The following is a 17,580-nucleotide window of genomic DNA, read 5'->3' as shown; positions in this document are numbered from 1 at the left end:
TGGTGGGTACATTTAAATCCTTGTTAAGGGCTCCCACATTCATTAAAAATAAATCCAGTAGTTATTTGACTGTGTAATTATTAGGGATAATTTGCAATTAAGCAATTGGCCTCTGATGAAGGGACAGATAATTGATCAGCCTGCTTTGGCATTTTAGAATGGGGTGGGGGTAATTAAGTAAATCCAGTCAGCTAAATGTCTTCCTTCCCACTACATCTTTTCCCACCTTTAAATGCAAACCAGACCTCACGCAGCTGTGCAGGCCATGGGAGTCTAAGCCTATTAAAGAAATCTTTTAATGACTGTAAAACTACCACTAATTGAAATAAAAATATTTTCACACTATTTTCACATTGTGCAAATGGATCCAAAAATAATTCTTAATGCAATGAATGGTGCACAAACTCCTCTGCCTGACAAGTGCAGCATGTAATTTGCACTAATTACTAATTACTAATAGTCCAAAGCGGGGGCAGTGTGAAATTAACATGATTCATTAATTCTGCGGCTTATGTTTTACATATTATGTGTTTACATCTCAAAACTATCAGGTTCTCTGCAACCCAACACACCACACTTCTGAAATTGTCACATTCAAGAAGTTATCCTCACATCTCTTTGGGTGCATTCAGATTTGATTTTTGAATTTGCAACTTGCCTATTTGTTTCAAAGCAACTGGTTGATTTTACATTGCAAGGTTTCTTCCTTTGTCCAAATCTTGGCCTCAGCTCCTTTCTGACAAACTATTCTTTTGGGTGGCTCAGGTCACTGTGGGATAAGCATGAACAGAGCAGCAGGTGAAGAAGCAATTTTCAAGAAGCAATTTTCAAACTACTTTATGTTCTAAAAAAATTTAATAAATCCTTCGTATCGACTAAATCTGAAGTTTTCATGATGCTGTTCCAATATTTGCTCCTATAATGATATCAGGAGATGTTCATTAAAGATCTAATCCAGAGCCCCACGAAAGTCAACAGACAGACTTCCACTGGCTTCAGAAGGCATAAATATGCCAGCTTCTCTTTATGCTACAGAACATGGGCCTCCAGGAATTGTAGCATTAGCCAAGCTGTCTTATAAAATAAATTATTGAGTAAATGGTGCAGAAAAGCATTCTAAAATATATCAGACATAGCTAAATATTACATTTCTGCAAATTAAGGTGCAACAATTGTATTTACGTTGTTGGGACATACTCGCCATGTTGAACTTGATCCCCTGCTTCCCAATATACAGGCTACATTTCTACAGAGACTCAGTGCAATGTTACACCAAGAATTAGGTGTGATATTGAATATACCAACTTTGTTTACTTGTTATCGTAGTGATTGGTAATGAAGTAATGATGATGTGTGTGCTTTTTATTCCATACAAGGCTTAAAGGCATGCCTGTCCCAGATAGCTCTCAAAACCTGGCTGACACTTTGTAAACATGTCTGCCTGTCACCTAGAGGCAGAGGTTGGCCTACCCATACAAACATCTCTTCATTACTCTCAGAAACACAGCAAAAAGATCTGCTGAGATTCACCTGTCTCCCACAATCAAGGGAACTTGAGGCTGTTTTCTGTACCTGAAGGTACCTTGAGGCATGAAAGAGCAGCTCCTGTAAGTGGTGGGAGAATGACAGGACAGCGTGGCAGAAACGATGCCTGGACTGGACTGTACAACACTCCAGTTGACAAGCAGACATTCTGCACTAGACATCCAGTAAAGCCAAGAAGGCAGCACAGGCAGAAAACCGGCCAATCAAGGAGTTGGATGCACATCAGCAAAGGTAAGAGCTGAAGCGTCATGAACTGTGAGCTTGCTCAGCTGGGGCTCCAGGAGGAAATAGGTGGGAAGTGGTCATTTGAGACCCCTCCAAAAAAAAAGGGAAGTCAGGAGGAAGGCTGTCCTTCGAGTGACATGCAAAGGACACACCGCAAATGAGAAAGGAGACTTTTTCACGATACAAGCCTGACAAAAACTAATGTCCTTCACACTATCTAAAGTAACCTGCTAATGTTTATAAGAACCACCTGAGGCAGAAAGCAGATAGGTTTTGGAAGGTTCATAGGTTCTGCAGTAAAAAAGAAGAAAATAACTCCATTAGAAACAGCCACTTTGAGGGCAGATTTCATCACCTGTTTAAGTCTTCTGGCTGTTGGTCTGGGTTTTTTCCCAGTATAAAAACATGTAGGTTTTTGGTCAGTAACCAAAGTCAAGAGCAGGAGTAACAGGCATATTTTCTTCCTCACAGAGACAAACTAACCTCAGGCTGGTCCCATGTTGCAGATCAGAATATGGCCACATCAGTTACCTTGTTGAGAATAACAGGGACAGACCAAATGTGTGTATGTAGCTTCACTGTTAGCAAATGCTTCGTTAAAACAAAGCCATTATTTAAAAAGATAGAAAACCGTTTATACACAAGTCCTCCATTTAGCAAGATTTCCTGATTGGTTGTGCATCATTAAATGACTTATTTGTGTCAGTCTGTTTCAGGATACAGCTGGAGCACGCAATGTCATCAAGAAGTGCTATTTGATTGCAGTGCAGTACTTTGGGTGGCTTTTAGAAAGCAATAGATTATAGCATTACCATGTACCACGCATAACATCTCTATGCCACTTAGCAAGTATGAGGCCAAAATGAACACTCTAACCTTGAAAATACATTACTAAAGTGCTGCCTCGTGGATTGATATACAAAATGGCTAAGTTTAGTGATCCTTCAAATCCTGGTTCCCTGGTGAGCACAAAGGGTTCTGATGTGCAAGGCTCTGTCAGCCATTGCATGGGGCGTAAAGAATGTGATACCTTCAGGAGTACTTGGGCTACCCGGAGTAGGAAAGGCACTTAGAAGAAAAATTGTATCCTTTCGTAAAGAGCAGACAACGTTCCAACATAAATTTAGACCTGTTCTTAAAACATGTAGTCAGGCAAATGTCCCTACAGGTAAACAGCATGGTACTGAAATATCCCAAATCAAAGCTGGGCAAATATGAAAACAAGTGCTATTGGTTTAGAAGTTAGGCAACTTCACTGCTATGATCAACTACATTAATTTCTGCCCTCTTCAGAAAAGAAAGCTGGCTCATTTAAAACAGAGTTTCTGTGCACCTTGAAATAAATAACATATGAAGATTTTTCTAGCACTATTAGGAGATTGAGCTGACAATACCTTAATAAGTAAAGGAAGTACAAACTCTAAGCATTGTGTCATGTAAGAAAGCTACAACGCCAGCTGTTTAAACACCGAAAATGGAAGCAGCATTTTTTCTGATATACTTTTACTAAGACTTTTGCCAGAATAAGAAGCTGACTCATATTGTCTGTGTCCTAAAGTCCCTTTTAGTTTGAGTGACACAACAGTCACTGACTCCAATGTGCTGTTTCTATGGGTATCACAAACATGAATAGCCTGCAGCCAAAGAGTTTTGATAGATAACTAAATGAGCTACATGACCAAATGATATCTGGTTTATTTTCATGCAGGTAAACTCACATTTCTGCACTATTCTGATTCTATCTAAGTCTGTGAAGAACTGAAATCTCTCCTTGGTTTTTAAATACATGATATCTTGGTACCTGAGGTGCCCCTTTACCTTTTCAAGTGCATCTTTTAATCCAAAAAAAGCACCCGTTTAGAAATGGATCTTCTTTATCTGCATACGCAAGTGCACAATTTTAGGGGCAGTAGGCTATTATTGTTATATCTGCACATCAATTTATATTTGTGCCTATTTGGCTGCTACCAATGTAGAGGTGGTCTTGTGTCAGGACCTGCTTGAGATTCAAATGTGAGAAAAGGCGTATATCCAAATCTGGTGTTTGCAGGGGGTGGGGGGGAGGGTCAGGTCAGGGGGTGTTTGTAATTCCACACTATCCCTTCCTAATGGGAAACTTGTAAAATCTCACTTGCTGTCCTGGAAAGGATTTGCACAGCTCTAATAGAAATGCTCGACTAAGATGGATGGGTCTGGGAGTGTCACATGGCCTTCCTGAGCATAAGTTATGTTACTAAATCAGCATATTGATCTGGGAACACAGCGTCCTGGAATCCTGAAAATGTCAGGCACAGACTCAGTGCTTTCACTTCTTTAAAATCAAATTAATTTAGCCAGCTTACTCTGGAGAAGAAATTACGATGTCAGATACGGGCAAACAGCAGGGCATCAAGCATTCCAAGTACCACTGCCTTTGACCGTTTTGAAAGGAGACACCAAAAGGAGATAGCTGGGTTGCCACCTAGTTCTCCCTTGGTGGAAAGAACAACCACCACAGGTAATATGTGTCTTTGCTTATGTGAACTCTGGCATCTCTGGGCCTCGCAACTCTCTGGATCTTTGGTGATTCCCAAAACAGAGGCAATCAAAGGGGCTGAGAAGTAAAATTATATGATTACATGTGATGATACTAGTTCATCTACCTTACCCATGGGCTACACTTGAGATTAAAGGCTCAGATATTCCATGCCCTTGTACTGTGATCCCCAGTTCTGCATACATGTTTAATCAAGTGTGCTAATCCACAAATGGGTGGTCAGGGTTGAAGCATCTGGTGTGAACAGAACACTTTCAGCAAGCAGGGCCCATCAGCATGAATAAGTTTGTAGGCGTTAGCCATGTATATTTAGTTGGTAGAGTAGTTAGATATTGGCACAAATTGCTTCTGGGGAAAAAGGGAAAGCCTGCCAAAACCTATTACAAAGCGGACATTCTCTTCTTACCTGACTCGACAAAACATATAAGGCAAGTGTACACTGCATATAAGGAAAAGGAGTAACAGGAAAGTTTCAAAGAACAAAGCTGATTTATGTTCTCGACTAGATGTACCAATGCATCCTGTTCTGACACCACAAGACAGCATACCTAACTTCAATTCCTACATCACAAGGACCAGGCGCAGCATGGGAGCCCCCAAGAAACACAAACTCTAACTCTGCCATACATAAAGAGTGGGGCTGGAGAAGCTCTGCTGGTGATTAACCCTGGCAGCTCCGAGAGTTCAACTCCCTGGCAAAGGAGGGATGACTATGGCAAAGGCCAGATGCAGAGCAACCACCCCAATCTCCCACAGCTTCTCATGAAGGCTCCCACCTCCTCCCAACCTACAGGCTTGTCTGGTCAATGCTATTACAGACATCTCCTTTTGGGCTTTACTATCCTCAAGCTGAACACACCTTTTCTGTGCTGAAAAGCTCACTAAAGCTAAAAGGTAGGCCTCCAACTAGTTCACTACATGCTGGTACAGAATATTTTAACTAGTCATTTTTTACTAGAAATCCTAGAGGCAATACAGGCATCACTACAGTGATCTGAGGGTCACCAAGACAGAGGCAGATGTATCAGGAAGCTGCAGCCAGAGAAAGAGACAACAGGACTTTGTCTGACCTGTACCCTTTGGGGATGAGATGGTCAGGCTGTTGTTATCCACTGCAAGCGAAAAATGCTCAGCCAGAACTTGCTGATACTGCGGAGCTAGCAAAAGAGGGGGAAAAACAGCCTGAATATGTTATCAAGACGACTACAGTTTCTTCACTAGATTTCAGCAGAGAAAAGCTGTACAGAGACAGCCTGGCAGCCGCCCTGCCCTTCTTCTCTAAGGCGATGATGAAATATAACCAACCAAATTTCCTTGCTAGCATAAACTGGAGGATTCATATTGTTCATATTTGAAATAGGATTATGCAAAAGAGAGCTGGATTGTAGGCTGTTTGAGAGGGAAGGGGGGAAAACAGTTCTAGGTCCCAGCAGGCCAAAAACTCCTTCAAAATAATATAACAAAAGGTGATGATGTTTTCTCTGGAAAACATTATACATGGCAAAATTCTATTTAGCATTTACAGAAACTGAGCAAAAGGGAATACAGATCCTAGGAACTTATTAGGTTCAGTGAAGAGAGTGGGAAGCAGGCAATAAAGAACTGTATAACGTGCAGCACAAATACCTGTGCTCATCGCAGCTTACATGGACAGCTCCCTCATACACCAGACATTGCTTTTGATTTGTCCCTCTTGCCCCTCAGAACCTCCCCTTGGCTTTGCTAAATATAGACAAGCCCTGATGTGCATCAATAGCTAGCCTTAGTTTCAGCTCACCGCTTCCCATTTCTCACAGAAGTGGGAGCGGTACAGGACATCATCCAAGACCCTGATATTTATTTCCCCTGTTGTCCTGCATGAGGAATGACCCACAGCCCCACTGCCTCTGCTGTACTTTGTGAGGTTTCTCCACATCTCCCCTCAGTTAAGGGGAAAGCAATTCCCCAGGAGAGGCTTCGTCTCCACTGTCAGGAATGTTCTCAGTTCTGGCTGCTGAGGCACACAAAAATGTTCAAGAATATCATTAAATCAAAGCTAATCAGATGGCTCCCTGTTTGTCTCAAGACACTGTTCAGACTTCTTCATTTAAAACCATGCATAGATTTGGCTTAATCTGCTTCACAATTCTTTCCTTTCCAATTCCCCCACTTATCTAATACTGCTTTTTCTTTGTCATTTTCCATGCCCTTCCGACACAGCCTTCCTGTAAGTTTTCACCTCATTTCACCATTGATTTTCAAGCCCTGTCTGAGGATGCATTCCTTTTCTCCTCTGTGTCTTAATTTCTCTCCTTGAAAAGCAAGATCTATTTCAGCTGTGCTGCCTCTATGAAGACAGGGAACAACGCAAGCATGCTACAGTCACACTTGTGTCCTAGCCAACGAGGGCATTGCTTACAGGATAAATTGAGATGCCACAACACAGTCTTTCTCCTCTGAAGCTTTATATGCTCCTCGGGTGGTCTTGTGCTGGACCCTCTGCACAGGCCACGATTTCGCAAATTGCAAGTAGGTTGCTTTTGATGCTACATTGCTTAGATCTCACGTTGAATATGATAAATCATTCCCACTCTTTACTCCTGATTATTTTCCTTCCTATGTTGCATAAAATAAGCTGGTATTACCATAAAATATGAAATCCCCAGGACTGTATTAAGTATTGCTTATTTTTCATGCCCTTCCCCCCCCCCACACTCGCACACTGAGCCTCCTTTGTAGGCAGTCATGGATTTCTATCATCTGAGGATCAGAGCACTATGCATCCATCAAGAAGTGTAAAATATTCACAGGAAGAGACTGCAAGATGAGGAAGAGGTCCAGAATGCATAATATGTGTCAGAGGAACAGATGTACACAGAAAATAAAAGTTCTGCAGACCGCAATAAAAATTTACTCCATGACAAGAACTGTGCATTTTTCCATGGCTGTCATAGATTTCATGGAACCAGTGAAATCCAGACATTTTCAGAAATCCCATGAAATTTACCTTTTCACCTGAATCCACATGAAATCAGAATTTTTCCATAAGAGCCCCCATAAAATTGTCATATTTCTTTAGAAGACCCCATGAAATTATATAGAATATTGCAGTTTCTTTTAGCCTAGTCTTTCATTGCACATCTTAAAATGACAACCTTGTCTATTCAGTTTTTGCATTTCTTCCTTTCAGAAAAAAAGATTACGCAAAAACATAATAGGAATGAAAATACTCTTCTGTAGGAGAGAAACTAAAAGCCATCATATATGTATTATAGTTAGCACAGAAAGTTTTGGTTTATATACAGTAAATTATTAATTCAAGAGTAATCTCAACCGAGCTTCTTTTTTTGACTATGGAAAAGCTGACATCACAGAAACTCTCATGAACTTTTGTTCATGTACACATTTCTAACGATGCTCCCTACTTCACTTCTTTTAGGGAAACACATAAAGGGTGAAGATACCATTCTAGTACCTGACTGACAGCAAAGAACTGCAAATGAGAAAGCGCCACCACAAATAAAAACTTCACGAGGTAAACACAATGTGGTCAATTCATTCTCTAAACATACTATTTGTTAAAATAAATCCTCAGCTCTAACATAGAGGAGCAGACACTGTAGCACAAGTGTTCATTAAGCTCCCTGAGTGACAGTTGAGCTATTTGTTCAGCTGAAAATGAATCAATACACCAGCTCAAACCCTGCCTTCCGCAAGTTAGTCAGCAGGCATCCCAAATTGCAGCCTACCACAGGTGTCATTATTGCAGTTCTTAGTTTCATTCAGGGGTCCTGCACTTGAGTAAGACTACTGTCCAAGTAAGAACCAGAAATGCAAGTTCCTTCCATAGTCTCCAATTAAGCCTTGATCCAGAAGCAACACAATGATGATAAGCAGGATTAAACTCTAGCAGTTGACCTAAACTCAAGAGGTCTCATGGAAGGCAAAAATAAAAAGTTTAGAAGAATTGGTTGTGCTGCTGAGAAACTTCTAAAGGACACAGAAGATGTAGCAGCAGGAAGACAATGGCCTAAAAAGAGCTGATTAAAATGCCCTTAAATAAATCAGAGGTCTTCAAACTGACTGGGCACTATGAATTTCAACTCGTGATTCTTAAGTAGCCATTTCTGCAATCTGAATCATTGGACAGTCACCTCTGAGAATGCAAGAGTAGAAGATGAGGTGCCAAAACGCTGGGAAAGAGCAAACAATATCTAGCTCTACAAAGCAGGAAAAGCACAGCTAAGGAGTTACCAGCCAGTCAGTTTATCTTCAGTCCTCAGAAAAACACCAGAAGAAGTTAATCAAACTATTTGTAAGTGCCTAGAAGAAACCATGGAAATGAATAGCAGCTAGTATGGATTTGTAGAGAATAAATCCTGTCAAATCAATTTAATTTTCTTCTGCCATATGGGAACAGGCCTCATGGCAAAAGCAAAGCAGGAGATGTCACGTTTCATGATTCAGTAAAGCCTTTGGTGCTGTCTCAAATGTCACTCTCACATGCACACTAACAAAACATGGTCTTAATGAAATGGTTGTGAGACAGGTACAAAAGTGGCTGGGCATGGTAAGTGGAGAAAGTTACCATTTGCCTAGTCAAAGCAAGCCATCTAGGGGGAAAACAGGATTACAAAACTCTGCTGTGGGTATGATCCTGTTTAGTGCTTTTGTGAATCTGGCCATGAAACAGCACACTTACTTGCTTGCAGACTATACAAACGGTCTGCAAAGGACAACTGCAAGTATAGAGGCTCAGAGTTTGAAGAGATGTTGACAAATTACAGCAGTGTCAAGAAAAGGGCTGAATTTCAAAGGGGTATGGAGAGGAGAAGAGTACAAGGCAGAGATGGACTAATCGGAGAGGCCCTGAAGAAACACAACGGAAATGACCAGAGGTCCAGAAAATGTGTCCAGGAGAAAATATTTGAAAACTTTGGGGTCTTCAGAGAAAAGAATTCTTGGGAAGGCAATTTTAAGACTTGGAATGTGTAAAAGCTTGTCACACACAGGGTTCTTGCATGTTAGAAAGTTCAAACAATAACAGGCTTAACTTGCAGCAAGATGGATGCAGGTCAGCCATTAGAGAAAAACATTTATAGTAATTAAGATAGTGAAGCACTGGGGTGGAGTCTGGGAAAGCTATGGAATCTGGAATCTCCATCACCAGATGTTTTTAAGAACAGCCTAGAAAACAAAATTCTGCCAGGAATGACATAAATATAACCAATTCTGCAGAAGAGGGACTTCTTCAGACTCCTTACAGCCCTGTTTTTCTAAATGCCAAATGTCCTCCTATGTTTTAAGGCCTCAAACCACCAGAGTATATAAACATATAAGTAATCCCATTGACTTCAAAGCAAGTACACATGGGATTTAAGCATATATTTAAGTAATTTGCCAGATCAGCGTAGCCAAAGGAAGTATCTTGCAGAAGTGACTGCATTTGTTTAAAGTGCCTTAGATATATATCAGTATTATATTTAAAATGTGGTTTCCTGGATTTCAGTGGCTGTCTATAGAAGGAGAATATTATGGATTTGTGCTACAGCCTTCTAAATGATTGCTCATTAGCATGAGCCCTATAATACAGTGTCTGTATTCACTGAAGCTGGCTGGGGAAGGCAGGGTGGGAAAAGAAAGAAAAACAACAGGGAAGAAATGTCCAAATGGGGAAATAACATGTTAAGAATGGCAGTATTTTCTACTCATATCAGCGCTTCTCCTTTTTTTTTTTTTTTTTGTAAGCCAGGTTGCGTACTTGCATACAGACAGTTTCAGTATGTAGTATCTATAATGTTGAGGACACTAGATTATAAACACGTACAGAAAAGTGGAAAAGCTTCTACTGTCTTCCACATCTCCTTCCATATGTTATCACCAAATGTTTTGTTGTATGCCAATTTTCAGCAGATATCATTGGAACCAACATGTATTTAGCATATAATTCAGTAAGATTTGCTACAGATTAATAACCAACCTCTTCCTGTCTCTACCATATTTCTACCTTTTTTTTTTTTGGGGGGGGTGGGGGGGGGTGTGGGGGGAGGGGATGGTGGTGGTGGTTGGGGAAGTCTCACACATCAGGTCCAAAAAACATCAAGTACCATTTCACTGTGAAGGATAAATGTGGTTTTATGCTACTTCGTTTGACCATTGCATTGGCGTTGAGACTGACACATACATTACAGAAGACTGAAGGATGCTTTGGTATGCCAGTAGCCTTAAGAACTAGTTAAGCAAGAAAAACGCATTAGAGAGTGAGCCTTTCCCTTGCCCTGGCTGCATAGGAGCAATTACCGTTTATTTTGTCATTGATTTACACTATAAATCCTCCTATAAAGATAAGGTGTACATATTATAAGCACCTAAAATTATATATACCTGCCTTTTTCTCAGAGCTGAAGAGAAATCACATCCCCTAGCAACAACACGTCCTTTCCTAAGCAAACACCTGATTAAAGACAAGGCACTTTGCTGATCTCAGGAGCCCTGTGCAAACCAGCTCTCTTGGATGGGGAGAGAGGTGGATTTCAGAGTATGGGATCCCATAAATACACATGCACAAGGAATACCTCCAATGCTGTCTCCCTCAGCAGGCTGAACCCCTGAGTACTGTTGGCACCAGGAACACCAATGTGCTGCTCCAGATTTGTAAGGATATCACACAGCCAAAAGCCACATCACCTAAGACTGCGAAAGGGAAACGTAACATCTGGAAACAGGCAGGCAGCCACCAGGGTTGCTGAAATACTGCTCTCCTGCATAGAGAAAGCCCTGTAAAAACAGAAAAATCAATATGTTTCTGAAGTTTTCTTCAGGCACAGGTCAACACAAGTTTCCCAGGAAACCATGAATTCCCACAAAGGTGGGAAGAAGCTTGACTGCAAAGAACAACAAGCTGATCCAAGCACAAATGGAGAGCAAACGGAACAGGATGCGTGGGGAAAACCTCTGCCTGCATCCAGCTCTGCCAGGTCCCATACTCTCCACCAGTTCCTTCTACCTGGTCTACCAGCAGCTTTGACTTGGCTTCTCAATCCCCAGCAAGGGAAAACAAAACAAACAAACCCCACCCCAAAACCAGCCTTCAACGGGTTTTTGTCAGGTTTAACTGAAAATACTGCCTGTGAAACACACAGCCCCAAGTAGAATGCCTTCTGCCACTCATGTCCTCCCTTTAAGAGAGCAAGCAAATGCTTGAAGACAATACCCTGCCTTGTGCTCATGCCCTGACATAAGAATTTTTTGTTTGCTTCTAGAAATGATTAATTTCAAGGCATTTAAGGGTTTGCTATCCATTTTGGAGCAGTGTACTTTTAACATATTTTATTATTATGACTTACAGTCAAGATGCAGAAACAGAACAGCCCACAGAGCCATCATTTAAATCCACTGATACTTCACATTTCACACAGCTAACACAATCTTTTGACCCACCAATCCAAATAATGTTTAAAAGCTTGAATGGCAAGAGGCTGTCTGCTCAGGGCTGCTGATATAGAAAGTCCCTGTATAAATCACAATATCACAGAAGTCACAAAAACTGTGAATTTTGGTGTCAGCTGTGAAAATATTCCATCTGGTTTCTGTCTTGTAGAAAAATGTTTAAAATCTGTCTAAGTACAGGAAGTTTATTTTTGCTTCATCAATGCAGCAGAAGTAAGCAGTGTAAGATTGCTGAATCGTGCCTCAGAGCCCTGCTATTGCTCCAGGTGCTTGTGAGGTTTCCAAAACAACATTTCAGGTTTCATTCAGACATCCAACCACACTACTATTTAATTTCATGCCGTTATTACAGGCTGAGCAATGCACCAAGTGGATTTGTAATAGTTACTCTTGAAAATATAACAAAAGCAATAAGGGGCCCCATAACATCAGTTGGTTGAAGCTGACTTTGACAGCATATTTGCCGGGGGATGGAATACATCTACATCAATGTGCATTTGCTTCCCTCACGTGTTAGGTCCCTACTGCTAGTAAGCCACCAGTAAAGCCATTCGATCCATCTGAATACCTACTTGCAGATTTAGGAGTTTAGAAAGCCAATTTCAGCAGGCTGGGGCCCTGACTCTTTATGTAGCTCTTGACAGGGACTGATTTTATACTTTCACTTTATTTCTCTTTTTCATTTAGGTCATTTATCTACTTAATGGAAACTGTATAGAAAAATTATGATAAAAAATTACACAAGAGATATATTACTTTTTAAATCCCCATCATTATCATTACCCCATCCCAGCCAATGTGACATTCAGGAAAGAGCCCAATATTCATTTTATTTATACTATGTCACCTCCCTGAGATTCCTGACATCTGGAATCTCTACACTGTATCAGTTAGATCTAGTATAAAAAGGGAACAAGAAGCCAACATGTAAAGGAAAACACCAGTGCTGCCAGCGAAATCCAAGATTTCTAACGCCTAAGCTTTTCAAAGGTGCTTATTTATAATAGACTCAAAGCTATTTTCAAAGGAGAAAAAAAAAGACCAGTGCCCCACAGGATTTGGCTTGCTTACCCCCTTTCATTTCCCCTCCACCAAGAGCCTACCTTCCTCTGACAACACCTTTAAGCATGTGGTCAAGTGGAGGGGCATTTCATAGCTCACGGGGGTAGCAGTTTGGATGGAAGAGGTTGATAGCCCCTTCTACACCAAACACCTGGGAAGGGACTGTTTGGCATGAACCGGAACTTTTGAATGATTTGATAATTTAATGAAAAATTGAATGACCTAGGTAAGCCTTACCAGTCCTGCGTTCCTGTACCATAGCAAGACCTTTAAAACAAAGTATAAACTCCCTCCTCTTCAATGGGAAAGGCCTCCCACAGGAAAAGCTCATTGTCACACGTATTTTAATACAAGGGTAGAGGTGTTGCTATTGCAGCTGGCTACAACAGATAACTCTCCTGTTTCTGGTCCTCCATTACCTGGTTGGCTTTTTTGACACCTCCACCCACTCTAGCAGGTGCTTTGCTCTCCAGGGGATTGTTTCTGCAGAGGGCAAAGAGTGGATGGAGTAGGCAGGAGGCACCTATCACATTTGCTTTTCTTTCCTAGCTGGTTCCCAGGGTTTTTTCCTTTCCCTACTACACTTCGTGTGCAGAGGGAACAAGGGTAAAGAGACCTTTAAAAGATAGCAGGGAACTGCCATGGTGATTTCAAGATGGAGCATGCAATTGCTATTTTTGATTGTGTTAACCCAGGCGTAATTATGTAATTATCCACAAAAATTTTGTCAGAGTTTTGCATATCTAAATCATTAACTTTAACAATTGACAGGCTGCTTTGATTAGTATTTTCACAGACTAGCATAGCATACATTTGTCAGCTTTCCTATGATTAGTTGTAATTTGGAATTTGTTTATGCAAAATGTTTTTATTGCTTGTTTGGGAGGAGGGAAAAAAAGGAGGGCAGAGGAGACATGTTTATCCTGTCAGGAGATCCCACAGAACTTGCTAGGGTTGCTGCAAATGTATTTTTGCTGTGCTTTAATGTCATTAATTTGGTGAACTGATACATCAAATGTTGGTTTGTGTTTGCTAATGGGGACAAGAACTCTGGGTGAGCACCTTTTGCCATACAGTGTCTTTGATTTTTACATCAAAATATAAGCAAATTAATTCAGAAGCACCTAGCACTTCATGTAACACCGTATTTAAAGTCTATTGCTTTCCAAAAACAATACTGATGCATCACACAATCAGTGTAAACATTTTAAAATGCTGCTTGTGTCCAATACTATAATGCCAGCTCAGCCTTTTCATTCAACATTGTAATCGATATCATAATTTAAGATGCAGTTTATTAAGCTAAGCAATAATAAATGATTCCATCCTGTACCTGCTAGTGGATCAGTTTCTGAGTTAAGCTCTCTGAGAGAGAAATTTGAAAGCCACGCAGATAGTCGTTCACAAAGCAAACCCTAATGTAGCAGAATTGTGTGGACATGAGGTACCGTAATGCCTTTGAAGTACTGTGGCATGGAGTCTGGTCATTACCAAGTTACCTGATGGAGGTGAAGTGCCTGAAATCTTCACTTTCTTACTCTGCTTCCCAAGTAAAGGCCAGATGTGACGATATGCATCTTAAAACAACGCATACACTACCTCTAGACATTTTGCTTGGATAAGTGTCACCATTTTTCAGGGGCTGATGGGCACAGCTTTTTCTCTGGTTGGCAGGGAGTTCAGGTAAGATCACAGTTCTTGCCTTGCACCACCATTACAACTTCCATGTCTTGAAGCACTAATAGTCTGTGCTATCTTCTTTTGTACAAATAATTTTTAAAATCGGGCAAACTCACTGCTTTTTGTGAAAATTCTCCCATCCAGCAACCTCCACCTGACTAGCTCATCAACAGTCACACAACTTCTGAAAGGAGCATGCTCTGCCTTCATAACCAATGACAGATTATGATTTACGACATTATCACCAATGACAGATCGTGATTTACAACTTCATCTACCCCATGGTAGTTGCAGTTTGGTAATTGCAGTTAAAACTTGCCCACTTCCTACATGATCCTCAGGGACCACTGTGATGGGCACAGAATAAATCCCAGCTTTGCAGATCCCATGTATGTCTAATAACCTCACCTAGTTAAGCCTCAGTTTTCTCCATCAGAAGGGTAGGCCTGCTTCAGAGACTCATTAACAATTAATGTGAAAGACATATTAGACAGATTTTTTTAAATAATAATCCTAAATAATTTCATATATATAAAAATAAACGTTATGCTCTCATTAGTAATTATCTGAGCCCCATCATTCAACACTCTTTGCTCGGGCACCTGATGCTTGGTTTTAGAATCTCGCTTCCTAGGTATAGCTGACTGCTAGCATATTCACTGCATCAGCTCTCAAAAGGCTGGCTCGCTGCTTGGAATTCATGGGGAGCAGTCCCGTCTGTCTTTGTAGGAATTTTGGCTGCACGACTGAGTACATGAAAATCAGGGAAGCCAGAAGAAAAGAATGATCTGTTACCTGAGTTTCTTTCACCATTTGAAATTCACTGAAAGAGAGGCATCTTTGTAGCACAAGCTGTTGGCAACTCCTCTCTCTAGAGCATATCATCAGTCTCAAGCTTACAGTCTTTTATTCTTTTAATTTTAATTGGTAGCTCCTGCCTAGAAACCAGTTGGGAATTGAATTGCCTGTGTGTCCCCATGCTCCAGAGCAATTGCCTGTATATTCCGCATGCCTCCAAGCAGTTGCCAGCCTGCTCCTCCTGCTTCCTAGTAAATGCCAGTAATCTGTGCACTGGTGTGTAAAACTTACAGTACTTGATTACGTCAGGAAAGAGAACAGCAAAAAAATGCAGTGTATGCTGCTGTTTTCATCTCAGAATATGCAAAGCGTCCCAGCCTTCAGCCTCAGTGCTGTGAGAGCAGCTCAGCTGAAGGTGAGGGACAGGAGGCCTCCTGGAATGTCCTGGAATTCTTGAACAACCCATCCCTACACCATACCTGCCCATCCGGCTAATGCTGACGTTAAGACAGCTTTGCACTGCTACCATCCTTACAACAGGATTAACAGCTCACAGAGGGTTCACTGCTGCAGGTTCACTATGTCCCCAAGAAGCTGCACAAGTCTCAGGTTCTGCCTGGAGGGGAACAGTACAGCACTGCTACCCTATCATCGCTCTTCCTTGAGCCAGGTAAAGGCAGATGTAGGCTAGGCTAGGTGGCAGGAATGAACAGAAGCCACTATGTAAATACCTCATCTGTCCCTTTTAGAGCCACTCATTCATTGACTCCATTTCAAGTCCAGTTATTTCTTCCTGTATAGGGTTAATTTTCTTCTTAGCAGCTGGTGCAGTGCTGTGTTTTGGATTTGGTGTGAGAACAATGCTGATAGGATACCAATGTTTTTAGTTGTTGCTAAGTAATATTTATACTTAGTCAAAGACTTTTCAGTTTCTCAGACCCTGCCAGCCAGAGGGCTGGAGGGGCACGGGGAATTGGGAAGGGACACAGCCAGGACAGCTGACCAGAACTAGCCGAAGGGATGTTCCATACTGTAGAATGTCATGCTTAGCATATAAATCAGGGGAAGAGAAGGAAGGGGGAGACGTTCAGAATTATGTCATTTGTATTCCCAAGTAACCATTATGTGTGATGGAGCCCTGCCGTCCTGGGGATGGCTGAACACCTGCCTGCTGATGGAAAGTAGTCAATGAATTCCTTTTTTTGCTTTGCTTGTGTGTGCAGCTTTTGCTTTACCTGTTAAACTGTCTTCATCTCAGCCCACCAGTTTTCTCACTTTTACCCTTCTGATCCTCTCCCCTATCCCACTGTAAGAGGAGTGAGTGAGTGGCTGCGTGGTGCTTAGTCACTGCCTGGGGTTAAACCACAACACATCCATATTAAGTGGGATGAGTTAGCACAAGAGAGGAAACAGGTATAGGAAGGAAGAATGGGAAACTTGACTCTTCTATAATGTGTTCTCCCTACCAGCACAACCTCCAAGCAAATGAAAGAAAGATAGCACTGACTCAACTTCCTCCAAGATTAGGCCAAGAGGGAAGAAAACGTTACTCTCCAAACCACCAATCTGTACAGAGCTCCTGTCAAAGCAAAGCTCCCATTACACATCACTCTGGACTGAGCCTACAGGCCAGCAAGCCATGCAGAATCAAAAGGATATTTCTAACATTTATCAGGAGCTGCAGTTGTTCACAGAAACCAAAGTAAACCAGACTACATAAGTACTTGTTCAGAAACTGACCACCAGACCAGGAGTCTCTGTGGGTCAGGCACTTCTCCATCCCAAATCGGAAAAGTTGCCTGCAACTCTTCAGTCCTTTATCGGGGTCATGGGGATACTTTTGTCTTCTCACTCCTTTGCATCCTTCTGTACATGCTACATTTTCCTGTGACCACTCCAACAGCTTATCCCTTCAGTGGACAAAGGAAAAGCTATGGATATTATCTATCTGGACCTGTGTAAGGCCTCTGACATGGTCCCCCACAACATCATTCTCTCTAAATTGGAGATATATGGATTTGATGGATGGACTATCTGGTGGATAAGGAATTGGCTGGATGGTCGTATCCGGAGAGTAGTGGTCAATAGCTCAACGTCTGGATGGAGGTCAGTGACAAATGGTATCCCTCAAGGGTCTGTATTGGAACCATTACTATTTAATATCTTCATCAATGACATTGACAGTGGGATTGAGTGCATCCTCAGCAAGTTTGCAGACAACACCAAGCTGAGTGGTGTGGTTGACATGCCTGAGGGACAGGATACCATCCAGAGGGATGTGGACAAGCTCAGGAAGTGGGCCCATG

At 41.5% G+C, this 17,580-nt stretch overlaps 1 long non-coding RNA gene across 1 annotated transcript in view; it reads right to left on the bottom strand.

The window, feature by feature from the left end:
- Positions 1 to 664: 664 nt before the first annotated feature.
- The window catches only part of LOC121082729, a 38,066-nt gene continuing 21,150 nt past the window's right edge, over positions 665 to 17,580 (bottom strand). Inside the window, exon 3 of the long non-coding RNA XR_005826098.1 lies at positions 665 to 769. This is a non-coding gene — a long non-coding RNA (uncharacterized LOC121082729). The remainder of the gene's footprint in view (positions 770 to 17,580) is intronic.

This window comes from Falco naumanni, chromosome 1 (assembly GCF_017639655.2).
Source record: "Falco naumanni isolate bFalNau1 chromosome 1, bFalNau1.pat, whole genome shotgun sequence".
Classification (NCBI taxonomy): domain Eukaryota; kingdom Metazoa; phylum Chordata; class Aves; order Falconiformes; family Falconidae; genus Falco; species Falco naumanni.
Note: the sequence above shows the minus strand (reverse complement) of the source record. Positions and strands in the feature narration are given on the sequence as shown.